Below are 26,342 nucleotides of genomic sequence, written 5' to 3'. Positions count from 1 at the left end.
CGCCAGGACAAATGTCGTGCAGATTCTCCCCCATAAGGTGAAGACGCCGGGAAGAGGTCAGCCACCCTCCTCTGGGACTTGCACCCGCACGCCCCGCGCGCTAGTTCCCGCAGCGACGCCGCGCAGCACCCTCACCCCTACCCACGCAGAAACGGAGGCTTTCGGAGCAACTGGCCTGCCCGGGGCCCCCCCGGCTGGAGGTCCTGAGCGGCGCATGTGGGGCCGGGCAGCCGGAGCTTTGCTCCCAGCCCTTGGGCCACGCACGCGGCCTCTGCAACCCAAAGTCACATCGTTTGCTACGAAGGACTCACGAGCTTTGCAAGATAGTCTTTTACAGCAGGAAGCTGCACGTACTTTGATTTTTTTCCCCTCCGATTCCTATTTGATCCTCCTCCCCCCCCCAAAAAAATGTTAGAGAATTGGACTATTTTTTTTCCAAGACTCTGAGGATGTTTCAGGAATCAGGGCAACAGTCAAAAGCAAATAATGGTAAAAGCTGCTACTTGCCGAACGTAGACCGTGTGGCAGGCCGCTGTGAACGCCCGCGCCGGCGCTTCCCCTAACGCCGCCGCTTCCGGGCACCTGGCATTACCCTCACCCAACAAGCAAGGAGGCGGAGGCTCAGAGACTCTGCCCGACGTGTCTGGGTTGCTAAGGAAGCTGCGGCCTCCGCCTCCCGCCCACACCCGTGCCTCCGGCTGCACGGCGGGCACACACACCAGGCGTCCCGGGTCGCGGCCGTCTATGCCACCCGAAGGGCCAAGCGGAGAGCCAAGGTGAGGCCCCAGGTGGGAGTGGTGGGAGGTGCAGGGGGGGGCCTGCCCGCCTGGGGTTCCCGCGTCATCGGGGCACGGGCGAGCGCACACTCTGCAAGCCTTCACTTCTCAGAGTCGTGCAACCCCCACGGGGCGCGGCAAGTCAGCTCTCGGAGCGAGAGAAACCGTGTCAGGGTCACAAGCACCAGAAATGGTGGCTGGTGGCTGAGCGTGGAGTTTCCAGGTCCTCGCCGCCGGCGCGACGGGAGGGAAGCCTTCCCGGAGGCAGGTCAAGGGCTTCTGGGACCTCAGAGGTGGGGGTCGGGGGAAGCGGCCTGCACCTGGGATCTCTGCCCCGGCAGATGCGCGGCCTGGGGTGCACGCGCACCGCCCACCCCTGTGACGGGAACGTGATGGGGGGGCCAGGCTGGGCTCTGGAAGCAGCACCTTCCCAGCAATTCCCCCCCTCCCCGTTCCCTGAGGATGGGGGTGAGACACCTGGGCGGGAGGAGGGGGTAGGGAGCGTGCGGGGCTGCCCGGGTTTCCAGGAGGTCGGAAGGCTGCTTTGGGGGGCGCTGAAGAGGAGCTCCTGGCCCTGGCCAGGGGTAGCAGTTAATCTGACAAGATGCTAAAGTGGAAGTTTCCACTCCAGCATCAAGATTCCACAGATGGGAAATTCCAGAGCAAGGGGCCAGACCACGATGTGGAAGTTTCTAGGAAGCTGACCTCGCAGGGCTCCAAGATCATGAGGAGGACGCCCAAATGGGTTTGGGGCAGCAGAACGCCACAGAGGGGTCTGTGGGGCAGATTCCTCACAGGTGCTCGGACCCCCCCCAGTCCCCCACCCCCGACGGTGACGGGCAGACGGCTGGCCCTTCATTTCAAGCCTCAGGGAAGGGGTTTCACAAGCAACACCTGCAAGGCCCGGTTGGGGTCCCCCAGGTGCGGACCCCGGAGGAACAGAAGGCCGCTCAGGGGTGGCTGCCCAGCCCCCCTCCGGGAGCTGAAGCCCCGGGAACCCTGGGCTCCGGGAATGCCGGCCTGTCTCCCTGAATCAGGCTCCACCCAAAGGGCTGAATCCCGCCTGAGGCTGCGGGAACGTGCGTGGAGGCCCGAAGCTGCCGGCCGATGTCACAGCTAGCAGGAGACGTGCCTGAGTTCTGGGAGATCCAACGGAAAGTTCTAGAGGGAATCCTTGAGAAAGCCATGGAAGCCAGCAGGATGGAGAGAGACCCAGAGGACCCAGAGCCAGGTGGGATGGCAGCAGTCGGCTTCACGCAGGGAGGCCCGACGCGGGCAGGGCTGGAGCACGGGGAGGCCCGTCCCCGCAGGATGGCGGCGTCTTCTCTCAGGTGAACGCCGACTGCTGTGGGCCACAACGAGCACTTCCAGGTTCCAGAGGGAATGCGTATGTCTGCTGTGTGTCACCTAAAGGGGCCACGGGACTCCTCACTGCCTAAGAGCAACCAGAAGAGTCACGGGCTTGACCAAGTTTTGAAGAGAAAATGGGGGCAAGACACACTCCACTGCATAGACTTTGAAGGAACAGTGAGAGACAGACTCAGCTGGGGGCTCAGGAGGTCGAGTGTCCGACTCTTGAGTTCAGCTTGGGTCATGATTTCAGGTCATGAGATGGAGCCTCGAGTCAGGTTCTGTGCTCTGGGCGGAGTCAGCTTGAGATTCTCTCCCTCTCTCCTGCTGTTCCTCCCCCAGCTCATGCTCATTCTAAATAAATAAATAAAATCTTAAATAAAAAAAAAAAGAACCACACACAACAAAGAATACAGCTGCATCCTGTTAGGTCTCCTAGGTCACGTGTGCAACCTGGCAGGCCAGCAGGGGCCAGGGACTTCACAGATGCGACCTGGGCCAGGCCCCCTAACAGCTCCACGAGGCACATGTTCTCTCCCCATTGCCAGCTGAGGAAACTACGGCTCAGAGAGGTTAGGCACCACTCCGAGTCGCACGGGTCGGTGAGTAAAGCAGTAGCCTGGACTCCACCTCAAGTCTGACACCTAATCCTGAACCCTTTTTTAAGATTTTATTTATTTATTTATTCATGAGACAGAGAGAGAGAGAGGCAGAGACACAGGCAGAGGGAGAAGCAGGCTCCATGCAGGGAGCCTGAGGTGGGACTCGATCCCGGGACTCCAGATTCAGGCCCTGGGCTGAAGGTGGCACTAAACCGCTGAACCGCTGAGCCACCCGGGCGCCCCCCCCCCCCCCCGAACCCTTTTTATTCCCGCAGATGAGTGGTTTCCAGCAGACAGTGGTGGCTGGAGCAGAGCAGGAACCTGGGGCCTGCCCAGCCTTCCCTCGTCCCGAAGCCTGGAACACCAAGAAGCAGAGCTTGAAAACCACTGAGCTGCACGATCTGAGCAGTGTCTTCCAACCCTGGGATCCCAGGATCCGCTCATCTGTCTGGAAGGTGGACCCATAGCAGCAGACGTGGGGAAGAGGGAAAATCCGGAGTCTGTATCCTGTGTTCCCAGAGACGCGGCCGGCAGGAGCCGGTTCTAGCAGGCGCTCCGGGACAGGCCCAGGGCTCACAGAAGTAGTGTCGTGTCTGCACACAAGTAGTTCAGAGAGCGCAGGCGACGCACCTAGCACAGCCTGGCACCAGGGGAGCACTTCAGCAGGTGGCAACTAGGCCTGCAAGCAGTCTGCACTTATGCCTGAAAACCTCAGCCCGCAGTTCAGTGCCACGTGCTCAGCCGCTGACATCACTGCGTCCGTCCCACAGGGAACTACGTCCCTCACGGGCACTAAGCTTTACCAGTCGAGCCAAGACCAGAAGCGAAACGTGTAAGATCACGCGGGCCGAACGCATGACGACGTAAGCAAGCCTGAGCAATGGTTTTTAAACAGCCAGAGACCACGGAGTCCTCTGAGAAAAGGAAATACGATCCCTTTTCCCAGCAAACAAAACAAAACAAAACGTAGGTACGGTTCTGTCAATGATCCTAGAAGCCTGTTCACTGATTCGTTCAAGGCCTGCAGACCCTGAGACCCCATCGCTCCCCCAGGCTAGCGGTCACGCCCTAGGTTCTGGGGGCGTGAGGAGACCGCGGCCCAGGCCGCCTACCTGACCCCACGGTGGGGGGCGGGGTCGCCCACCCTCACGCCTCCGCGTGCTCGCTGTCACTACCCTGGTCAGGCGACCAGCCCCCGGCACCTGCGACAGGCAGCTGACGGATCGGATCGGAAGCCGGATCTAACTGTGAGCTGTCCTGGTCAGTGGCCGCCCCCGCCCCACCCCCGCCCCGAATTCCTCAATCAGCGGACCCTGGTACCTAAAGGTTTTATCTGCGTGGCATGCTCGGTCTTTCCTCCTCCTTCTCGTAACGAAATTCTTCCTTTTGTCATAGGGACCTCACTGTGCGTGGCTCTGGCGGGATCGACCCTCACGAGGGCCACAGGAACACACGACACTGCTCAGTGTTTTGTACGTTCTTCTGGCCGAGCTGAGCCAGGCAGGGAAGCCAACCCGAGCCGGTCCAGACCCCTCCTTGATGCTGTTGTCAGAACAACGGCCAGACACGCAGGCTGTCTTCACTACGATCCAGAGCCGCGGGGGGGATGCACACGTAGCTCGACGGCTACCCCCCGGGGTCAAGCTGACAGCACCGGGCTGAGCCGACGGATGCAGAGCGTGGAAGGTAATGACCTCACGATGGCCTCTGAGCTCCTGGATACGGCCATACCTGAAGCCCGCTCCAGACAGCAATCCTGACCGTGAAGTCAAGCCACTGGTTTAAGCTGGATTTCTGTTACTTGCAAACCAAACAACAACAATAATAAAATGACAACTAAGCCGGAGCCAAGTGAAAATAAAGCCCAAAAGGAAGTCCCCGTTCCTGGGTGGCACTTGGGGAATTGCGGGCTGCTCTCTGACAGCGATCCCTGCTGGATTAAGGGCTTCTCATCCTGTGGTGTTTCTATAAAAAGTCTAGACTTTGCTTAGTCTCCCATGACCCTCTGCCCCTGACGGTTCTTCTTACCGACGCTGCCGCCAACCAGACCCTACTCCTTGCCATAAGCATCAAAGCTTCTGACCAGAAGAAGAAAGTCGCTGGGGTGGACAACAGTAACCCAGGCTGGCCCAGGTTAAACCAACACTCACAGGTGGCAAGAGCCTCAGGCCACCCCGGTTCTCGCCGGAACATTCCAGTGTCAGGAACGGCCTAGAGCCAGGGGGCTCCAAGCAGGAGAAATACCTGTGGAGCCAGGGGAGGGCGGCTGGCAGGTCACGGGGACGAGGCCACTGCAAATCCCGTGTGCCCAAGGCAGGGCTGGGTCCGGCTGTGGACCTGGAGGTGACCCGGGACGGGAGAAACAGCTCACAGGTCCCTTCAGAAGCTGCCTGTTGCTCTTCACAACAGGGGCGGTGGGGCAAGTCTGACTCCTGCACCAAATGGGGTCCACAGCCAGATGCCTAGGCTCGGCTCAGAGCCGCGATGGGGTGGAGAACATCGTGGGGGTGGGGGCATGGGCATGGGGGGGTGGGGGAGGGTGGGGCATGGGGAAGGGGTGGGGGAGGGGTGGGGGCAGGAGTGGAGGTGGGGGGTGGGCATGGGGGTGGGGATGGGGTGGGAGTAGGGGAAGGTGTGGGGGTGGGGTGGGGTTGGGCATGGGTGAGTGGAGGAGGTGGGGCATGGTGAAGGGGTGGAGGTGGGGCATAGGGAAGGGTAGGGTGGGCGTGGGGATGGGGAAGGTGTGGGGGTAGGGCATGGGGGCGGGGATGGGGAAGGGTGGGGGTAGGGCATGGGGAAGGGGTGGGGGTGGGCGTGGGGGCGGGAGTGGAGGTGGGGGTGGGCATGGGGGCGGGGGTAGGGAGGGTATGGGGCAGGTGGGGGTGGGCATGGTGGTGGGGATGGGATGGGAAGGGGGAGGGTATGGGGGCGGGGTGAGGGTGGGAGTAGGGGAGGGTATGGGGTGGAGTGGGGGTAGGCATGGGGGTGAGGGCAGTGTGGGCGTGGGGGCGTGGAGGAGGGTGGAGCATGGGAAGGGGTGGGGCGGGCATGGAGGCGGGTGTGGAGGTGGAGGTGGGGGGTGGGTGTGGGGGTGGAGCGCCCCTCCGGCCTGGTCCCCCCTGCCCCCCCCTTTGAGCACCACTGGCGGCTCTCCCTTCCCAAGTCCTCCTGTCTGCGGGACCGTGTACTGGATGTTGGGGCCAACCAGGAACTTCCCTACTCAGGGACGGACAGTTTTAAGCAGGTGTTTTGAAAGAGGAGAAAAGCACCTGAGGGACTGACCCGCTAGTGGTGGGAGGCGGTCGAGCTGCTACAGATGCGACCGACGCGACGGCCTTGGCGTGGACGTGGAGTAATCCCACGGAAGGCAGCACAGTGCCGGGCGCAGTCGGGCGCAAAACGGGCAGCCCAACCAGCAGGCGCTGCGACCTCTGCTGCTCTGCTTGGTCCCGCCGGGACGACCACGCGACTACCCACCGCCCTTCCTCCCCCAGAGCCAGGCCCACGGCCACGAAGGACCTGCCCCTCTCTCCACACCGGCCGGCCGCAGCCCCACCACTGATCAATGCACTTTAATTATCTTTTACGATTTATAAAACACAGGCACGTACATCAGCCTTTAGACCTTGGCAGGCCACAAATCAAACATATTCCCATTTCACGGGTGGAGAAACTGAGGCTCAGGTAGGTGGGGCTCATATGAGCCCAGAGGTAGCAGGCCAGGGCTCAAGCAGTCTCATATGAGTCTCTCCTTTCCACAGCAAGTGGCTGCAGACGCAGAGCAATCCAGGGAGCCCGTGCTCCACGCTCCCAGGCTCCTCCCTGCACCTGATGATGGGAACGGCCCCGGGGCGGGCCAGGAGCTGGTATCTGAACAGGTGCCTCACGCGACAACGACCAAGAGCGGCGTCCACGCGCCTTCCTGCTTGACGGAGGGCCTCTGCCCTCAGCCGCCGCGCGGCACTGCAAGGACGGCCTGGGCGCCGCGGCCCTGTGAGGCTGTCCGGGACCGCGGCATGACTGCCATCCCACACCGGCCCGTTCGGGGGTAAAGACAACGCCGACGGAGCAGCGGGGAAGCAGACTGGCCGCGGCCGAGACAGCGAACCACACAACGGGGTCAGAGTGGGGCGGGCCCCAGACGGCAGGGACAGGCAGGGACGGCCACGTCGCAGAGGACAGGAAGCTCTAGTGGCCTCGCACAACGGAAGTGATCCCAAGCAGGGAAAGGGGCGACAGCATGGGGTGTCCTCGGGAGAGATGGCGAACGGGCCAGCCCGACTGAAATAAAAGGACTGGTGGGAGGTGAGCAGGAGAGGACGTGGGGTGAAGGGTGCGGGCGGAGGAGCGGGGCCGCTGCCATGGGAGGTCCCAGGCACGGGTGGCCCCTGAGCAAAGGGGTGACAGCTTGGAGGTCGGGCTGAGGCATGAGCAACGCGGCAGGGAGTAGGGGGCAGCCTGGCGGTGGCAGGAGCTGCTCACCTCAGGGGCTGCTCACCTGGGCTGCCAGGGCCCCCCCGTTGGGCCGCGGAGGGATGCCTGCAGGCTACGGGATGGGCACAGCTCGGGGCCTCACTCCACGCCCTGTGGTCTCAGGGACTCCAGGGCACCACAAGCGATCCTGCAGCCGCTCTACTAACAGGCTGATCCCGTGGCTGCAGCCTCGCGGGGGTGTTTCTGGCAGTTTATCTCGGGCTGGTTTCTCACGCGGCAGAAGCTGACTGCTACACGCTGCACGGAACGGCACAACCGCGGCGTCCGGGAGGGAGGCCACGTCACCGTCCCGGCCGTACAGGCAGCTTTCTGGCACTGGTACCGCTTACGTCACCACAGCGACAGGTGCAAGACGGAGGGGGGGAAACACGGCAACCAGAAGCCGGTATGTCGGCCGTGAGCCAGGGTCCGTCCAGCACCACGCGAGCCACTGCTGCCCCCCTGGCTGGACGGGCACGTTGCTTTGGGCACTGCCTGAACCCGCGCACCATCAACAGGGGCCTTGCAATGGTCTCTTTATAAAAAAAAACTTTAAAAAGGAAGTTTCATTTCAGTAGTGGTTGGCGAGTGATCACAGATCTTTTCCCTGACCATGTCCCTAGCGGAGGAACACGGATCCGTGTGGGGTTTTAAGGCCTGGAGACCTCGCGAATCGTTTCCGAGGCAGGAAGAAAGTGTGAATAAACAGACGCCGGAGCGGAGCGCTGGGCCGGGGGGTCTGGCCCGCAAGTGGCAGCGTCCTTTCAACGGTCACCCTGTGCGAGAAACGGAAGCGGACTCACCGGTCGGACGTGCTGTGGGCCACCGTCGCCTTCAGGCGGGAAGCGGGGACGAACCTGAAAGAGTCAAGCGAACACGGTGAGGCAGGTGGGTGCAGGGGCGGGCGCAGCCCCGGGATCCGAGCGCTCGTGCTCCCGGGTGCAGCCTCTGCTGGCTCCTGACGGGCGACGGGGCGTCTCGGCCCACGTGGCCCCGCACCCTGGGCAGGCGGCATCCTGTGCCCGGCCCCGAGGGTGCTGGCGTCGCCTGCGGTAGCATTCCCGGCCGGACCCCAACGTGAGTGGGACGCGCCTTCCTCGCCTCGTTCCCTGAGCCTGTCCTGCCAGGACCAAGCCACCGGGTGGAAGCCCCGAGGGCGATGCGGAGGGTGCACGGGACTCCCTGCGGCGGCCGCCCGGGCGCAGACAAGCACCGACCTCCGGGTCACCGGTGAGGGTGCGCCGGGGGCAGTGCTGCTCCACGGAGGCGAGATGCGAGCCCCACATGTGCTTTCACGCTCCCAAGTAACCCCACGGGAAGGGCAAACCCCAGGGTGCTCACTGCATCCACGCGGGCGATGAGGTGTCGTCGGGTAATGAACGTAAACGCCACTAAGGAGCCATTTCAGTGTTTCGTTCCGAGCAGGTCGGCTTGGGACTGAAGGCGGCCACACGTCGGGGGGTACGGCCCGCCACGCGCAGGGAGACCCCCCCCCCCGGCCGCCGGGTGCTGGCAGGGCAAGGCACGCGCACACGGAGGCCGCATCGTCTGCTCCCCTGCCCTGGGGACACAGCGGCACCCCCTTGCGGCGTCGTCCTGCTGGGACGTCACGGGCGCTCGCGGGCTGTCCACGCAGCACTAGGTACCCAGGAACCCTCGCTGGCAGCTCGCCCCCGCCAGTCCTCGCGCTGCCCTGACGAGCTGAGCCGATGTCCGCTCCCGATCATGACGACACGGAGGCCCCGGGAGGTGAAGAGCTGGCCCAAGGCTCCACGATGCTCACCACACCTCGGGGGCGCCTGTTCGTGGGGCCTTTGTTTTAAAGGATTTATTTCAGCAAAAGCGAGCATGCGGGGGTGGGATGGAGGGAGAGGGGGGATCTCGAGCAGACTCCCAGGGAGACGAGCCCAACACAGGGCTGGGCCCCACGGCCCGAGCTCCCCCCCGCGCGGAAGCCACGGCTGGGAGGGCTGGGATGCCAGTCCACTGTGCGGCCTTACCTCCGGGCTCCCGACAGGCGAAGGACCTGAAATCGGACGCTTACTTCCACTTAGGAGTGGGCAGCCCGGGACCCAAGGCCGCGCCCGTGACACGTGGCAGGTGCCAGTGGTGCCGGCAGGTTGTGCTGGCGGCTGGGGCCGGGCCGAGGTCTGGGGCAGCCGGCGGGGGTGGGCGAGGCCACCCAGGGCGCCACCACCTGGGGTCCCAGGCTGAGCCCGGAAGTCCTTCGGCGGCTTCCTCGAGCTTCTGCACCAGGTCCCGCCTCCTCAGCCCCCAGGGGCCCGTCGCCGCCACCCGTAGGGCCAGACCTGCCCGCACGCCCAGGGGCTGCTGCCTCACTCGCTCATGCCTTGCGTGTCCTGCTGTCACGCACTTGCCTCCCTCCTGCACCGGCCGCCCCGTAGGTCACCTTCGCTGGGAAGCCCCCGAAGCCCTCGGTGGCTCAGGGACGGCGCTGTGCCGCAGCGGCCAGCACTCACCGGGCTCCGTGGAGAAGTCCATCCGGCACTAGTCCACGCGCTTCCGCTCCCCCAGCCTGCTCAGCGGCCACACGGGGTGGGTCCTCCCACGCCCACTCAGCAGGTGAGCAAACCGAGGCACACGGGTCAGCAGCCTGCGGCAACCCGGGCCGTCGGTGCCGAGCCAGGCCGTGCACAGAACCACCGGGGCAGGAGCGTCCTTGGGCGGGAAGCACGTCGTGACGGCAGCAGCTCCCGCAGCCAGTGTGTGTGGGGGGCTGGCATCGTCCTCGGCCCGGCCAGGCCCGTCTCGCCTCCGACAACTCCCCACTCCCCTCCGAAGCCTCAGCTGGCCGTGACCCGGGAGAGCCAGAGAACACACTGTCTTCTTAGAAACATGATATTCAAGGGAAAAAAAATAAGACACGAAATCCCTTTTCTTCAGGTCTACTTGGTCTCAAAGACTTGGTGGGCGCGTTCCAAACGTGGCTTCAAACAAAAGTCTCTGTGGCCAGTCTCCTTTTGCCGTCAGGCGGCGGCTTGTCCGCTCCGCCCCGCAGGTCGCGACAGGTGACCTTGGAGGACGCTCCTCTGCTTCCCCAGCAGGAGGCAGACACGACTTGCAAGACGCAGGACATCAGGGGCCTGGGGGTGGGGGGAGCGTCCTTGGGCTCACGGCAGGGGCGGGAGGGGGACAGTGGCCTCGCGAGAGCAGCTGCATGCACGCGGCTGTGACACCCACCCCACGGCCTCCACCGCAGACAGGCCACACCGCCCACGCACAGGCACCAGCGTGGTCTCCATCACGACGACTGCGCCGGGACTCTTCCTGAGAAGAGGCGTTCACTGGGCACAAACCCCGTCCCGGGCACAGCTGCACGGTGGGAGACACGGCTGTGAACGAGGGGACGAGGCTCCCGACACCGGGCCTGGCACTGCGACAGAGCCAGGGGACACATGGGCACCCAGACGAGTCCCTACAGGCGCCTGACATGGAGCAGGTCCCGCGGATGCTTCCACGTAAACATGGGAGCAGCAGGACCGACCGGAGAGCTTCGTGGTGCGTCGGGCGGCTGCGTGGACGGGCCTGAGGGCTGCAGATGAATGGGCCGGGGCGGCCACCTGCGGGGCCGTGCACTTGTCCGGGGACACACAGTGCAGGCCAGTGAGGGCGCTCAGGGCAGGGGACCCACTGACGAAGCAGCCCTGAGGGACGAGGGAGACGACAGGTGCAGACAACACCGCGGCTCTGGCTCGAGCGACCGGCAGCTTCCGTGGGGGAGGAGCAGGCTGTGGGGGGACGGACACCGGGAAACCCGACCTGGCCGATGTGCAGGGGGCTCGGGGCCGAGGCGTCCGAGTCCGGCTCCTGGCTCAGACCACAACCTCGGGGGTCCCGGGACCGGGCCGCACCTGGAGCCCCTCACTCTGGGGCGTGTGCTCGCAGACGCTCTCCCTGCCCCCCTCCCCGTGTACTCGCTCCCTCTCCCTCCAGTAGACCATCTTCATTTTACAAGAACAGGACACCGACGGGACCCTGTTCACTTGGAGAGACGCAGGTGAGCGTCGGGGGCAGGCAGGCTCTGGCACAGCTCTGTCCACGGCAACGGCGGTGGCTCTCGGCGAATCCCACCCAACACGGCTGGAAGCTCCTCCCTGGTCCCGGGGCCAGAGTGCAGGTGAGCGAGCACACGGGAAGCGGCTACTGGGCCGCACGTAAGGAGCTGCGTCCCAGGGGTGCCCGCTGGCTCCGGTCACGACCCCACAGACCCGGGATGGCCGAGCTCACAGGCTCCCCACGCCCTGGGGATGCTGCTCCTTCCTCGGCCCCGCCCACGTCCTCAGCTGCGCTCTCGCATCTTCCCAACAATTCCGCTCGCTGGGACTTGCCCAGAATGCCCGTGACACCTTGCTAGGCTCCTGGCGCCACAGATACTTGCTGCAATCGTGAAATACGGGCCTCTAGCCCCGGGACACCTGGGAACAGCCAGTGGATCCTGACTGCATTGTTTCCACGCATGACACAGCCTGGAGGGAGCGGGACGATCACGGGGTCCGTGGGCCCGGCTCCCAACTGTCTTCACTGCCCGCAGCCCCCAGCGAGTCACATAACCAACGGGTGCCTCCGCCTCCCCGTGTGCAGAATGCGGAGCGACCCGGGGGCCCCGCGTCGAGGGGAGCTCTGTACTCCTGTGCTCCTCCGGTGCTCTGTACTCACGCCGGGTCTGGTTCCACTTGCAAATCCCGACACGACATCATCTCAGGGGGCAAAACGGGCACGAGGGCCCTCAGAGCCCACAGACGGCGCTACCGCAGGCATGTGCCCCACAAGGCGTACACCTGCGTCCGGAGGCACCAGGAGTGAGGGCGGTGCCCCTGCCCACCGGCCGTAACCCCGGGAGAGCCGGGCATGGGAAGCCGCACCCCTAGTGAAGGCACTGGGGCCGCATGTCCCCAGCTCCTCGGCAGGTAACACGGGGACGTAGCCTGGCGACACCAGAGCCACGGAGAAGCACTCAAAACACACCCACGACTCCCACCTTGCCAACCTCTGTGGTGACACAGAACAGCCGGAGAAGCAACCGGAAGGTCACGCCCCACCGATGTTGCCCGTTTTCCCACTGCAAGGGCAGCGACGCCGCTTCACGCACGGCTCCGCAGCGACAGCTTCAGCGGGGCCGGGAGCTCTGCTGGGCTCGTGCTCAGCTCCTCACGGCCAGGTACACGCTGCTGGCAGGAAGCCAAGGAAAGCTCTGGAATCACGAGACCTGGACTGAACGTCCCTCCTGCACTGGTGAGGGGCAAGTCCCTGAGCAATTACGCTCTGAGCCTCGACTCCACAGTGTGACGATACCTTTCGCACACGGTGGCTGTAAGACAAAAAGGGAGAGGGACGCCCGGGAGCTCCGGGGTGGAGCGTCTGCCTCGGGCCCAGGGCGTGACCCCAGGGTCCCAGGATCGAGTCCTGCGTTGGGCTCCCCGCAGGGCACCTGCTTCTCCCTCTGCCCGTGCCTCTGCCTCTCTCTCTGCATCTCTCCTTAAAAGGAAAAGAACAAAAAGGGAGAATGTTGGCCTAATGCCACTAGGACCGGCTCCATAAATGATGACTATTTCTTCCACTTTATTTTAAATATTTAAATGTGTGTTTCTACACAGGTTCATCATGGTTAAGGGGCCTAATAACAGTCCTTCATGCCGAAAAGTCCCAATTCATTAAATCACTCCCCTAAACACGCGAAATATGTAGGTTGTTGCCAGTTTTCATTATTATAAATAGGGCTACACTGGGCACCTTCATGTTCATGCTTCACCTTTTTGCTTCATTCCTTTACCTTGTGTCCCCAGCTTCCCTGAATTCCTTACGGTAGAGTTAATAGGGCTTTTGCTGGCGTGCAACGATGCCACCCACAAGTGACGGGGAACTCCTGGGCCTTGAGGCTCTGCACACCCAGCGGCGTTCCTAACGCCGTCTCATTCTGCGTTTCTGATTAGTGAATATGAACATTCCCCCCTTTATTGAAGAAGTAAGTTCCTATGTTTTGCTTATTCGTGTCGCGGGATCTTGACGTTTTTGTCATGGGTTGGAATGAGCTCCTTAGAGCTCCCGACGGCGCAGAGCTCGTGTTTGCATTTGCCGTAAATACCCTCCCGGGACTTTGAAGCTCGGGAGAGCCCCCTTCGCATTTGCACAGCATCTGAATGAATAACCGGCCGCGGCCACGGCCACAGTGACTGTTGAGCCGTGGCGGTGCTTCCCGGCAAAGTGCCAGCCGCGTGATCGCCCTTCAAAGTCCACCCGCACCCGCCGGGACGTGCAAGCCACCCTGTGAGGGCGCGGAGGGGACGGCGGCTCCCACTGCGTCTCCGGCGGCCCAGGTGCCTCAGCCGCGGCCTGGAGATGGCCAAGACTGGACGCGGCCAGAAGAGCCAAATAAAGACACGCGTGTTTGTGCAAAATGGCTCATCATCCAAAGCACCGCCCGCATCACCTCCTGCCGCCGGGCCTTTGCACAGAGCATCGGAGAGCCGTGCGCCTCCCCGGGGGCCCCGCGGCAACGCCGGCATCTCGGCTTCGCTGAGATACAAGGGACACGAAAACTGCAGGGCACTGAGCGCCCGCCACGCGGCTCAAGGCCGTCGCAGAAGGCTGCCCGCGGCCCGTGACCTCGGGGCGGGGTGGGGGCAGGTAAGTCCTGCTTTTCCAGGTAGTTTCACGGACACCAAACGGTGCTAATCAACTCCAGTCAACAGGTTCTACGCTCGGCCCGACCTTGGTCACCTCAGAGCTGAGTCTACCGGCCTCCCCGCGGCCCCTGCCCCGGTGGCCACTTTTCCCTGCTTCTGCAAGTTGGGTCGGTTCCGCCTGGGAGTGGACTCCGCGTATCCATGACGCCGTGCGGTGTTTGCCTCACAAGGAACGCTGGTGTAGTTTCAGGGAATCCACCCAAACAGAGCCCGTACGCCTTAAAACAACCCCAGTAACTCAGACCTAAGGGAAGCGTCGCTTCGTTCCGCCTTGTTCGGACCGAGTGTAAGCGCTGCTCCCCTTGCAAGCATCCCCTCCCTCGGGCGTCTTGAATTCCCACGCTGCCCTCCCTGTCGGCCTCCCGCACCGGTCCGTGGGCATGTTCCACCCCCTCCGCCGGAGGAGCGGGTCTCCGGGCCGCGGCCCATGTGCGCTTGCACGTCCCGAAGAGCCCAGCGCCCGCTCTGCACCCGGCGCCTCACGGAGACTCGCTCAAGCACCTGCCACGGCTGCAAGACAGTGTTTAAAAAAAAATACGGTTTGGTTAAAACTCAGAGCCGCGAAGGCCGCAGCGACTGCGCTTTCCGCTGCGCCACTCCCTGTCCGGCGAGCGCCGCCGCGAGGAGTCCCGACGCATCCCTGGGCCAGAGGCCGGCGGTGGCTGAACGACACCAGACCCAAACCGCGGTGAAGAGCGTCCGGCGACGCCCGCGGCCTTGCACGCATCTGTGCGGTGCCGCCGCCGCACCGGGCACTGGCCGTGCTTCCACTCGCAGCTTCCGACGAACGCCCTCCTCACGGGTTCACGTGCGCACACACGCCCGGCTACGGGAGGCCTGGCTCAGCCCTCGGGAAAAACGCAGATAAAAATACGGAACATCTGTTTCCCTAATAGCATGAAAATTCACAGGAAACGATTAACGTCCGCTGGGGAGAAAGGAAAATAGCCTGGATCAAATTATAAACCGAAACACCCGAAATGCACAGCGAAGCCTGCGCGCCACCGCCTCTTCGGATCGGAGGGGGAGGATTCCACCCTGAAACTCCTCCTGGTGGAAACTTTTTTATTCCGCGGACGTACGAACAAACAGAAAGCCGTGTGCCTCCGTCTGGGGGATGGGCTCGGCTCCTGCGCCCCCGCCGACGCTCCCGTGACCCCGCAGCCCGGCTCGGTGCCCGGTGTATTTTCACGGCGGCTCAGCGCCTTGCCCAAGGGAAAGCCGGCCAGGCTGGCGACATGGTCCTCCTGTGGCCTCTGGGGCGGCCTCGGGCTCCCGGGGGGGCGGTCGGCCGGCGGCCGGCAGCCGGCAGGGCCCCCACGGCCCACGACAGGAGGGGGTGGGCCCTTCACCATCCTGCCCCTCATGAGCCTTTCCCACCTACTCCGAGCCTGGCGACGTGGAAAGCGCTGCCGAGAGGACAGAGACCAACATAGGCTCCGTCCTCCCAGAGCCCATGGTACGTCACGCCCACCGACGGGGCAGTGAGAGCTCCAGCACACGGCGTGGAACTGTCGTAAGGACGAGGAGTCCGGGGGCGCAGAGGGCGGCGGCAATTCCAGGGTGGGGTGAGCATGGCAGGCTTCCCGGAGGAAGCAGTATTGACGCTAACCTGGGAAGGACTCCAGGCTTACCAGAAGATCCAAGCAGGGAGGCGTGAGCGAGGCAGGAGAAATGACTGTGCCCATGCCCCAGGGGGAGGGAGGCCCCGGAGGGATGGAAGCCCCGGGGTCAATGCCCCAGAGGGATGGAGGCCCAGAGGGAGGGAGATCCTGGAGGGAGGGAGGCCCCAGGGTCAATGTCCCAGAGGGAGGGAGGCCCCAGAGGGAGAAGGCCCCAGGGGGAGGGAGGCTCCAGAGATACAGAGGCCCTGGGGCCAATGTCCCAGAGGGAGGGAAGCCCGGAGGAAGGGACACCCTCCCCACCAGCGCCCGCATCCACACCCAGAGCCACCCGGGCTACGCAGCCTGGAGGGCCGGCAAGCGGGGCGCCTGGGCAGAGGGTCCCACTGTCTGCGGGCGCTGCCTCTGAGCCCTGGGGTCATGGATGGTGCCCGCGGTGTTGTCAACGTCAAGCGTCTGCTGAGCGTAGACCCTCCCCGCCGGCAGGTGGCTGTTCCTGGAAGGCAGGGTCCCAGGGTCCTCCGGGTCCCCGGCTGGGTCCTGCCCTCAAGGCAGTGGCCTTCAGAGGTACACGTCCGTTGGCAGCCCCTCGCTGCGCCCCAGGGCTCTCGGCCTGCTCATCTTCCCACGGATGCTGCGTCCCGACCCCAAACGCAACGACGGCCACAACCAGACTGGGGACAGCTGTCCACATGGCTGCCTCCCGGGCGCCCCGCCCAACCCCATTCACCCGTGGCTTCCCTCTGCCTCCCGCCCATCCCCCGGGTCCACCAGCAGGTCCTGGCCGCCCTCCCTCTAGGCGCCCCCCGGATCCACCCCCTCCGGGCGCCTCCCCCAAGCTCCAGGCCGGGCTGCAGCACCCCGCCAGGGGCCCGGGCTTCGGCCCTGCCCCGCCCCCTTTCCCCGCCTGCCATCCCTCAGCAGGGAGCACGTCACCGTGACCTCAAGGCCTCGAGCCTGACAGAGCTGTGGGGACAGACCCAGCGGGACGCACGGGCCCCTGCCAGCTCCTTGCACACGCTGGGCCTTCCGGTGGCTCCTTGGGCACCTGCCAGGGGCCGTGCCTCCCCCACGCGTCCCACCTACCAGGACACACCAAGCAGGGGTCGCCGGGGACATCCTCCTCCTGCCTGCCGGCATCTTCCCAGGGCAGTGAGGCCCACCCTGCCAAGCCGGTCTCTCCCTGTCGCCCTGTCGCTCGCTCTGAATCCCGCCCCATCCCTCGCCTGTGCCCGGCCTCGGGGGCCAGCCCGCTGGCATCTGCCTGCCGGGTGCTTCTCCTCCTCCGACGGCCGCTGCACCTGGACGTCCGGGGCCGTGGGACACACATGAGACACCCCTGAGCTCTAACCACCGGGGAGCGAGTCCCCGAGGGCCGGCTCCAGGCACGGCCAATGCCCACCGCGGGGACGTCAGGCGAAGGCCGACTTGGAGGCACGTCTTTACAGCCCAAGGTCTTGAGGTCTGCGCACGGGACCCCACTGAACCCTTCGGAAGGCGGGTGGGGGGCGTCCAAAGAGGAAATGGTGGGGGTGACCGCGAGGCATTTTGTCATCCAAGCCAAAACCCCCACAAAAACTCGTTCTTTTCTCTGTGACCTCGGATCTGGATTCCTAGGTCGTGTGCGCGGCGTGACCCCGCGAGCCAGCATCAGCCGAACCCTAGCGACCATGGGAGCATCACCGCCAGCCCCCCCGCGGCCTCCTCGGGCCCCATCCTCTCGCCCTCGCTCCGCTTGGCTGGGGAAGGATTTCACCGACCGTCCTTTGGCCGCCGTCCACGCAGAGCGTCTGGCAAGTGCGGGCTGCGGCATCTCAGAGGCCTGGAGCTGACGCTAGAGAGCGGTTCCCTGTCGTGGCTCTTACTGCTGTTTCCTTCTGTCACTCAAAACAAATGAAAAAAAAGAAAACCCCTCCATAGGCACCACAAGGTCACGTGCAGCCACAAAAATGCGCCACCCAGCTTAAAACCAACAGTCTCAACACCTGAGCTGGGGGCCTCGTATAAATAAATCACCTCCACCAAGCCTGACCTTCTGCCTCTTTTTTTTTTTACTTTTTCAGTTAACTTGTGTGATGTGTGGCTGGCACGCGGGCTGCCACCTGTCCACACAGCCTCAGCACGGCCCTGCTGATGGAGGCCTGGTTTGCTCGGGTGGAGATGCGGGGCCAGCGAAGGGCCTGGGCTCGGGCAGCAGGGGCCCTGCCAACCCAGCGAAGCCTGAGGACGCTGGGGAAGGACTTTGCCTCCTCATCAAAGACGGAAGCAGCCTGGCAGGTGCCTCTCGGGTTCCCAACCTTGAGAGTGGTCACGAGGCGCAGAACCGTGACGATCATTCGCTGGCCGCCAAGAAGTCTACATTTTAAACTCAACACAGAGTAAATCAAAGGAACGGAGGCAGCAGAGATCCTTGGTGGCAAATGGCAGAAGCAGCTGCCTCCTCCACACTTTCTGAAGGCCTGGAGAAATAAGCCCCTACTGGTGAGGGCCACAGTGAGTCACGCTTTGTCACTTATAGGTTTTAATATACAGGAGATGACAAGGGAGAGGGGTGGTTTTTTGTTTAAGATTTTATTTAATTGACACAGAGCGAACACAAGCAGGGAGAGCAGCAGGCGGAGGGAGAAGCAGGCTTCCCACGGAGCAAGAAGCCCAAGGCAGGGCTCAGGGACAGGACCCTGGGATCATGACCTGAGCCGAAGGCAGATGCTTAACCAACTGAGCCACGCAGGTGCCCCAACAGAGACATTTGTGGATTCTTAATGTGGTTTCCTTTAATTTAGAGGTGAGAAAATTTGCTCAACAAACCTCAAGGTAATAGGGCAGATATAGCCTGCTGCTGATATATTATTTATTACAGAGGGCCTCAAGTCCTTCTCAATCCACAGTGACTGCTCCATCCATCCAACCATCCCTCCATCCCTCCATCCATCACTCCATCCATCCATCTAATCATCCATCCATCCATCTAATCATCCCTCCATCCCTCCATCCAACCATCCCTCCATCCCTTCATCCATCCATCCAATCATCCATCCATCCATCCCTCCATCCATCTAATCATCCCTCCATCCATCCACCCAATCGCCCATCCATCCATCCATCCATCCATCCATCCATCCATCATCCCATCCATCCATCCATCCATCTAATCATCCCTCAGCCATCCATCTAATACAGCCATCCATCATCTAATCATCCCTCATTCCCTCCTCCAATCCATCCTCTAATCACTCATCTCCATCCATCTAATCATCCATCCATCCATCCATCTCATCCATCCATCCATCCATCTAACCATACATCCCTCCATCTATCCATCTAATCACCCCTCCATCCCTCCATCTAATCATCCATCCATCCCTCCATCCATCCAATCATCCATCCATCCCTCCATCCATCCAATCATCCATCCATCCCTCCATCCATCCATCTAATCATCCCTCTATCCATCCATCCATCCATCCATCCATCCATCCATCCATCCATCCATCCATCCATCCAATCATCCCTCTATCCATCCATTCCATCCATCCATCCATCCATCCATCCATCCAATCATCCATCCATCCCTCCATCCATCCATCTAATCATCCCTCCATCCCTCCATCCATCCATCTAATCATCCATCCATCCATCCATCCATCCATCCATCCATCCATCTAATCATCCATCCATCCATCTAATCATCCATCCATCCATCCATCCATCCATCCATCCATCCATCCATCTAATCATCCATCCCTCCATCCATCTAATCATCCATCCATCCATCCATCTAATCATCCATCCATCCATCATCCATCCATCCATCCATCCATCCATCTTCTATTCTGCCAACAACCATCTGCTGAGCCCCCTACCCTGGACTGGGCACTAGAAATACACACAGTCCAAAGGACAGAAACTACTATACCCAATTTAGAGATAAGGATACTGAGGTTCAGAAGGTTTAACTGTTTCCCCTAAAACCACAAGTCTACAAGTAACAGAATGAAGAGTCAAATGCAGGACTCCCTGGATCCAGAGGCTCGTGCTTTCACTACACCATACAGCTTCAAACCCAGCCATCGCTTTGTCAGCCTAATTTAGAAATAACAAAAACTGTATTGATTTTTTTAATCTGCAATTTTTACTACCCCACCCTACCATCTGCTACCCTGCACTACATCTAGACATTTTGCCTCACGAAGACCAAATGGCCATTGTGCACCTGGAAGTCTGACTGACACCGTGTTTACGGGATGGCAACGTCACCTCGATGACGCATTCATCTCCAACCCTCTGGCTGCTCTCTGCACCATCGGCTGGGGACCAGGGCCTAGTGGTCTCTGGCCCACGACAGGTCCTCTCTCCATATCTGCTAATTAAATGAAGAAAAATAAGCCAAAGACTAAGATGCTGTCTCAGGAAATTCTGAATGCCAGTTCTGAAGACTCTTAGCTTGATGAGTTGGTATCACTTCCAAGACCTTGGCAGAGACTGCCCTTCCAGAAGGTGCATAATAAGTTGCTGACTGAGCAATCTGCACATGATGATCACAGCAAATATGTTCTTGTGAAACCCTGGAAACAACCCAAATGTCCAGCGCTTGGATAGAAAGTTAAACCGACGGCTACTTATCAGCCCAGGGGATTATTTTGTTGCCATTACGAGGAGAAAGATGTGGAGTGTGAGGACACAGGAAAAGAGCAACATGAACCATGGTTATGTGCAAAAGCAGATCAGCAAAGAGGATGTTACACTGATCCCAAGGACGCAAAAATACACAGATGGACGGACCCAGGCGTTGGAACGTGACTCTACACTCCTAAGGATGGTTCTTAGGAGCCCAGGAGCAGCTCAGAATCTAACAAGTCACTTGCAACTGGCTTTTCTCTCTACCACTCGACCTCCACAGACCCCCTTAGGATCAACATGACAGAACTCTCACGTGCTCAGAAGTGAACGTGTGACCCGTTTGGAAAACGTGCCTTCTCGGTGCCTATGATGAAAATAAACGCCCTACTGATAAAGGGCATCCATTTATCCGCCAAGCTCAGCATATACATTGTGCTCAGTGCCCCAGACCACGTGAGGATGAATGCCCCGTGTGTGGGTATGTGTGTGAAAAGCACAATACGTGACACTTTCCAAACTGCACATCAGATAACCCGGTCTGTTGTGCAGGGACAATCACTCCTTGCCGAGACTGGCACACCCGGGATGCTTTCTGCGTCAGGCCTGCCCTTCTACACCCTTTCCTCGGCTGACTCTGGCTTCTTCCAGAAATTTCTGACCTGATAAAAACACAAAAAGTCCGGCTCACAAGGATAACTTCCAAAATTCCTTTTCTACTCATACTCCACTTGTCCAGCCACTGAGATGCAGGTCCTTGAAAGGCAGGGACCCCCTACCCGTCGACACTTGGCTGCAAGGTGGAGATGCCGTCCCACGAGGTATCACCAGGGACACGACACACACAGAAAGCGAGTCCTAGTGCGCGTCCGGCACTTGGATGTGTCGGCAGTGGAGGCAGCATGAAGCCCTGAGTTACGCTGTGAGAAAACACGACTCCAGCATGAACAACACACACCTGAGACCTAACGCTCCACACCTGACACCTCGAAAAGCCCAACCAGGAGGGTGCGGCCGAAGAAAAAGGGGCCCCTTGCCAGGGAAGTCCTGACTTGGAGCAAATCCCCGACCGGTCCCACTGAGTGGACTCCCAGTAACACGCTTCACACCCTGGCTGGAGAGGCTCTGACCTAGAAAACAGGGTGGGAGACAGAGGGAATCCAGGAGGAGGCCGGATCCGGTCGTGCCCGTAAGGTGGGCCCAGGGTGCCCAGCAAGGCCTGTACCCAGGCCTTCAGGGGAGGGAGCTGGCCGGGCTCGGCAGCTCCTGCAGCGGGCTGGGGTGGCCCCCCCCCCGGTGACCAGCGCCCCCCCTCCCGTGACCAGTACCCCCCAGCACCCCAGGGTCTCCCCGTGGCCTCCTCCAGCTTCCCTGATTCAACTGCTCTCTCCCGGGCTGGCTACCCTCCCGCTTCTTGGAGGTTTTCTAATACTATTTTAGAGTGAGGGACACACGGAGCGGGGGACACACGTGGGGTGGGGGTGGGGAGAGAATCCCCCACGACTGGGTGCTGAGCACGAGCCCAGGTGGGGCCGGGGCACATGATGCACCCCGAGGTCCCTCCGCAGCCCAGCTACCTGCACCCGGCGGCCCCTCCCCTGCCGGGGGCCGCTCCCCTCGTCCTCTCCCAGCCCCCATGTGGCTCCCAGCCACGCTGCCGCCCCAGCCACCCGCCGTGGCCAGGCCCCGCTGACGCATCCCCTCCGAGCCACCTCCTCGACGGTCGGCCCATTGCCCTCCTGCACGGCAAGGCCCCGTGTGGGGACTCTAGGGTGACCCCAACCCTCAAGCCTAGGTGTCCAGCAAGTTGTGCAGATACAGAGATGCTGTGAGCCACAGGGACAGGCTCACGGAGACCAAAAGGAGGGGGCAGGTCACGGAGCAGAGGGCAGGGTCGCTCCCTGCGGTGGCTCCTGTCATGTGTTTGGCGTGAGCCGCGGCCTCCTCAGGTTCTGCTGACGGGGGCCACCCGAGGGCCTCTCTGGGACGGCGTCCGGGCCGCAGATGGGAAGGCCCCGGGCGACCGTCCCCGCGCTGGCCATGCCTTGTGCGCAAATCCCCACAAAGGACCCCGGGAGGCCCACAGCATCCACACGCGGGTCTGGCGCTGCCACAGGGCCCAGGACGCCCGGCACACGAGGCCACCTCGGGGCCACTGGGCCGTGGCCGACAGAGGCGCAGGGCCAAGCCATGCTAGTCAGGGTCACGCCGACCGGGCCATCTGGCTGGGTGTCCTGGCAGGGCTCCGTGGGGCAGGCGGCAGGGACGCGGCCTCTGGGGGGCTCAGCCTCTGGGGATGGCCCTGCTGGCCCCCGACGTGCTGACGCCGCGGAGGCGGAGCACGTGTCTACAGCGGCTTCGTCCTCCTGGTCCTCCAGCCAGTCTGCGGTGCCGAGTCCGGAGCCACCGACGGGCAGGGCCGGCGTCCCTGGAGGCTGCTAGGTCTCCCGGTGAGCGCTGCCGGGCAGAACCTCCCACCTACGGTCCTCCTTGAGCAGCTCCCGAACCTCCTGGTCTTCGGACCCTCTCCACGCCTCCAAGTTGAATCCCGCCAACGGCTCCTGCACGTTAGCCTCAACCTACCGATGTATTTATTACCAGAGGCCAAAACAGAAGTCTGAAAAATACTCACTGCCGCATTCAAAATAACTGGTAAATCCTTGAGGTCTCACCCAAACTGATGTTGTATGAAAAAGCGTTTTCTAGAACAAAACAAAAAATTCTGCGAGGCAGCGAGACTCACGCGGCCGTCGACCTGCCCGAAGCCAAGTCTGCGGTCTCCAGCGGGGTCGCCGACTCCCCTCCGGGCCTCTGCCTGCGTCCTGGGGACGCTCCAGCCGAGGAGGCCCAACCTGACGCCGGGACACGCGGAGCACATGCGGCCGCTTTCCGAGACGTCACGCCGAACCTCTGCAAGGGACAAGCCCCCAGGTGGGCCCGAGCCCTTTGCATCACCCTTCACACTCGCTGTGTTCACACCCACTGGCCTGGGGCGCCTTTGAACACGACCGTTCCTCGCACGGGGCCCTGAGACACGTGGCCTCGTGGAGCCGCCCAGGCCCCCGCGTGAGGACACGGCGCCCCCCGGCCTTGGGAGCGCTGATGTCGCCGGGAGGCCGTTGGGGGAAGCTCGGCTTTTTTTTTTTTTTTTTTAAAGCGGTGAGCGTGGGGCGGTGAGCAATGCGGGCCGCGAGCACTCAGGGGAGCCACCGCCGCGGTCACGATGAGGCACCATGCTCGGCCACATGCTTCTGCGTCATCGCAAAGGTCAACAGAACAAACACGTCAAAGACCATCTTGATTTTATAAAAATGAATCCGACTCTGTAGACGCGCTGAAAGGATCTTGAGGCTCCCGGGGTCTCTGAACCACATCGTGAAAAACGGTTGTGAAAAGCGCTCGACAAATATTCCGGGACCCCTCAGTGAGTGAAGAGACCTTCGTTCTAAGCATGAGGGTCTGGGACAGTTCAAGGGACCAGGTCTCTTTCCGCTGGGGCCACCAAGACAGCGCAGGATGCTCAGAGGTTCCGGCGGGGGGACGCGAGCCAAGGTGGAGCTGGACGCGCGCGCAGGGGACTCTGCCGGAGCAGGAGCAGACCCGACCCAGGGCGAGCACGCCCGGCAGGGGGCAAGGCCCGCCACGCGCCTCCCCCCAGCCCCCCACGGCGGCCCCCCTGCCGCGCGCCAGGGAGAGCAGAGGCCGCCGGCGGCTCTGGGGGGGCTGTGCTTGCTCTCCTCATAATGAAGACGGGCAGCCCCGCACGGCGGCCAGCGCGCCAGACACGTGCCAAATGCCCCCTGAATTCAACGAAGCGACGAGGCTCAGAGGAATTCATTCTGTGCTCAGGACCAGGCCCAGACCCAGGTTCCGGGTCGCTCCCACCACACCCTCCTGTGCCCAAGGGGACAGAAAGCAGGGTCGTGCCGCGGGCGGCCTGGGTGTCGTCCGTACGCGTGGTTGAGGAGCCGGGGAGCCGGGGGTCAGCTGCACGAGGACGAAACGCAGCAGGACCGAGACGGCTGGCAGGAGGGGCAGGAGGACAGAGTAGTTTGGCCCCGTTTTCATGCCCAAAGTGAAAGGACAGATGGGCGGTGGCGGCCTCAGACCCCACAGATGAGCCCGAAGGCTGACAAGGCCCCGTTTGGTCCGTAACCACCCCCCCCCCCCCCCCCCCCCCCCCCCCCCCGTCTGATGGCTGCACAGGCTCGTTGTGGGTGTTAGATGAGAAAACGCACACAAAGCAACCAGCCCAGTTCCTGGCTGCAGGGAGGGCAGCAGGCTGAGAGGGAAGCGGAGGGAGGACAACGAGAAGGAGCTACGCATCGGACGCCTGGGGGCAGCCCGCAGAGCCGGGGAGAGCCCGCCCGCTGGGGTTTCACAACCCGGGCCTGGGCAGGAAGCAGCAGCTCGTGCTCCGGCTGCCGGGTGATGGAAGAACGAGCATCCAGCGGGCCGAGGAGGCCGGACCTGGGGATGCCAGGGCCAACGTCACCACGGTCCGGGGGCGCCTGGGGGGCGGGGCCGGGGAGGCAAGGACACACAGTAGGGCCAACCGACGCCTCTGGGACGCTCTGCACGGGGACACATGGAACAAAAGGGAGAAAGTGGGGTCAGGGACTCACACGGAAAGGAAGCACCTGCCGAAAACCAGTCCTGACCGGCTCCCAACCCTCACCCGCACGGCACGTTTAGGCCCCGCGTCCATCCGCTGTCCTGTTGCTCTGCCAAACCGGACGTCTGAAGGGCATTCGGCACTTCCCCAGATGCAAACTTCTCAAAGGTGGCATTTGGGGCCCGTATTATTATTATCATTATTATTATTAGGGCCTGTATTATTTTCAAGGTCCTCTGTTATGATCAGTAAAGAACAGGACTGTCATCAGGTGAGTCCGTCCCCCCAAGACGCGGTCCTGGCCCAGACGTCGCAGGTGCGCTCGGTGCCAGTCGTGCGGCCGAGGGGCCGGGAGCACACACAGCAGGCGTTGCAGGACGAGCGGCAGACGGAGGGCCGGGTGCTGTTGGCCACGGGCGTGAGGACACACCCAGGATGACGGATGCGTCCGGCCGAAGTCCTCGGGCTCCCGGTGAGGGACTGTTCACCTGCGAGGAACTGCTCGCTCCCTTCTCCGGGGCGGAAGCTGGCTCTTGGGGGACAGTAGTGAATACTACAGTCTGCGGCCCGCCCGAGCCAACCCTGCCCAATAAAACCTGACTCCTCTCTCACTTATCATACTCACCTCCCTAGGGAAACACCTACGTTCGTTTAAATTTAAGCCACCTCGTGACACTTCTCTCTCCTTCCAGGATCGTAATGAACACAAGGTCAGGACGCACCAGTCGAGAAGTTGAGAAGGTTCAGGAAAAGCGGTGAGAGACCAAACGCAGGAGATGGTGGAGGAAACGACAAGGAGAACGGGATTTTCCTCCTTCCCTTCCCTCCCTGTCAGGCCCCGCGGGACGTGCGGACCACGTGTGGTGTCCCTTTCCATCCTGAGGACCCTCCAGCGCAAGCCGCGCTCTGGGCCCAAGTCAGGCACACAGTAGGGGCACGATGACCCCAACCCCGAGCAGCGCGGGCAGCCTGGGCACGTCTGATGGAAGGGGAGAGTTTCTGCTCCGGGTGAGCCTCCCCCACACGGTCACTTGCATGAGACGGGAGAGAAGCAGAAACGCAGCCGGGAGAGGGGGCACAGGACACAGAGCGCAGGACATGCCCGGGTCTGGGAGGAAGAGCGGGCCCGGCCAGCAACGGGGCAGGGAGAGGCCAGGACGCGGGGACGCCAGGTCAAGGCTGCGGCACGGCACGGGCTGGCAGGGGCGAGATATCCCACCCCGGGAAGGCGGCACCGTCCCAGCAACTTTCCTGAATGAGACTCACTTCATTACACTGTGTCTGCTTCCGTCTCCCCAGGGCCCAGACGGTGGGGAGGCGCCCGCCCTGTGCTCTGGTGCCATCGTGCCCGGTCGTTCCCCGTAGAAACGCAGCTTCTCGCCATCAGGGACCAAACAAGCGACTCGCGAGCCTCCGTGAGAGTAGCTGCCCTTGCGTCCACAGGTGGGAGACGCTTGATCCACACGGACTCTGTCCTTAACGGGAGACCTGCTCCGACTTCCCAGCGTCGTGTCACGGGACACATCGATCGCCGACGTCCAGTAGGGGAGACGTGCGGCCTGTGGGTCAGGCCTTCTCACATC

The 26,342-nt window shown here is 62.2% G+C and overlaps 1 protein-coding gene across 4 annotated transcripts in view; it reads right to left on the bottom strand.

Moving 5' to 3' along the window:
* Nucleotides 1–26,342, bottom strand: part of GNG12 (G protein subunit gamma 12) — an 81,160-nt gene that overhangs the window by 38,238 nt on the left and 16,580 nt on the right. For 2 of the 4 annotated variants that reach the window (XM_038541700.1, XM_038541697.1), the window contains exon 2: nt 8,005–8,058. The exons of 1 other annotated variant lie outside the window; for it this stretch is intronic. The gene's annotated coding sequence lies outside the window, so the exon portion shown is untranslated. Of the gene's footprint in view, nt 1–8,004; nt 8,059–9,681; nt 9,823–26,342 lie in introns of those variants that run through there. One more of the 4 variants, XM_038541699.1, reaches the window with a different exon arrangement.

Source organism: Canis lupus, chromosome 6, assembly GCF_011100685.1.
Source record: "Canis lupus familiaris isolate Mischka breed German Shepherd chromosome 6, alternate assembly UU_Cfam_GSD_1.0, whole genome shotgun sequence".
NCBI lineage: Eukaryota > Metazoa > Chordata > Mammalia > Carnivora > Canidae > Canis > Canis lupus.
Note: the sequence above shows the minus strand (reverse complement) of the source record. Positions and strands in the feature narration are given on the sequence as shown.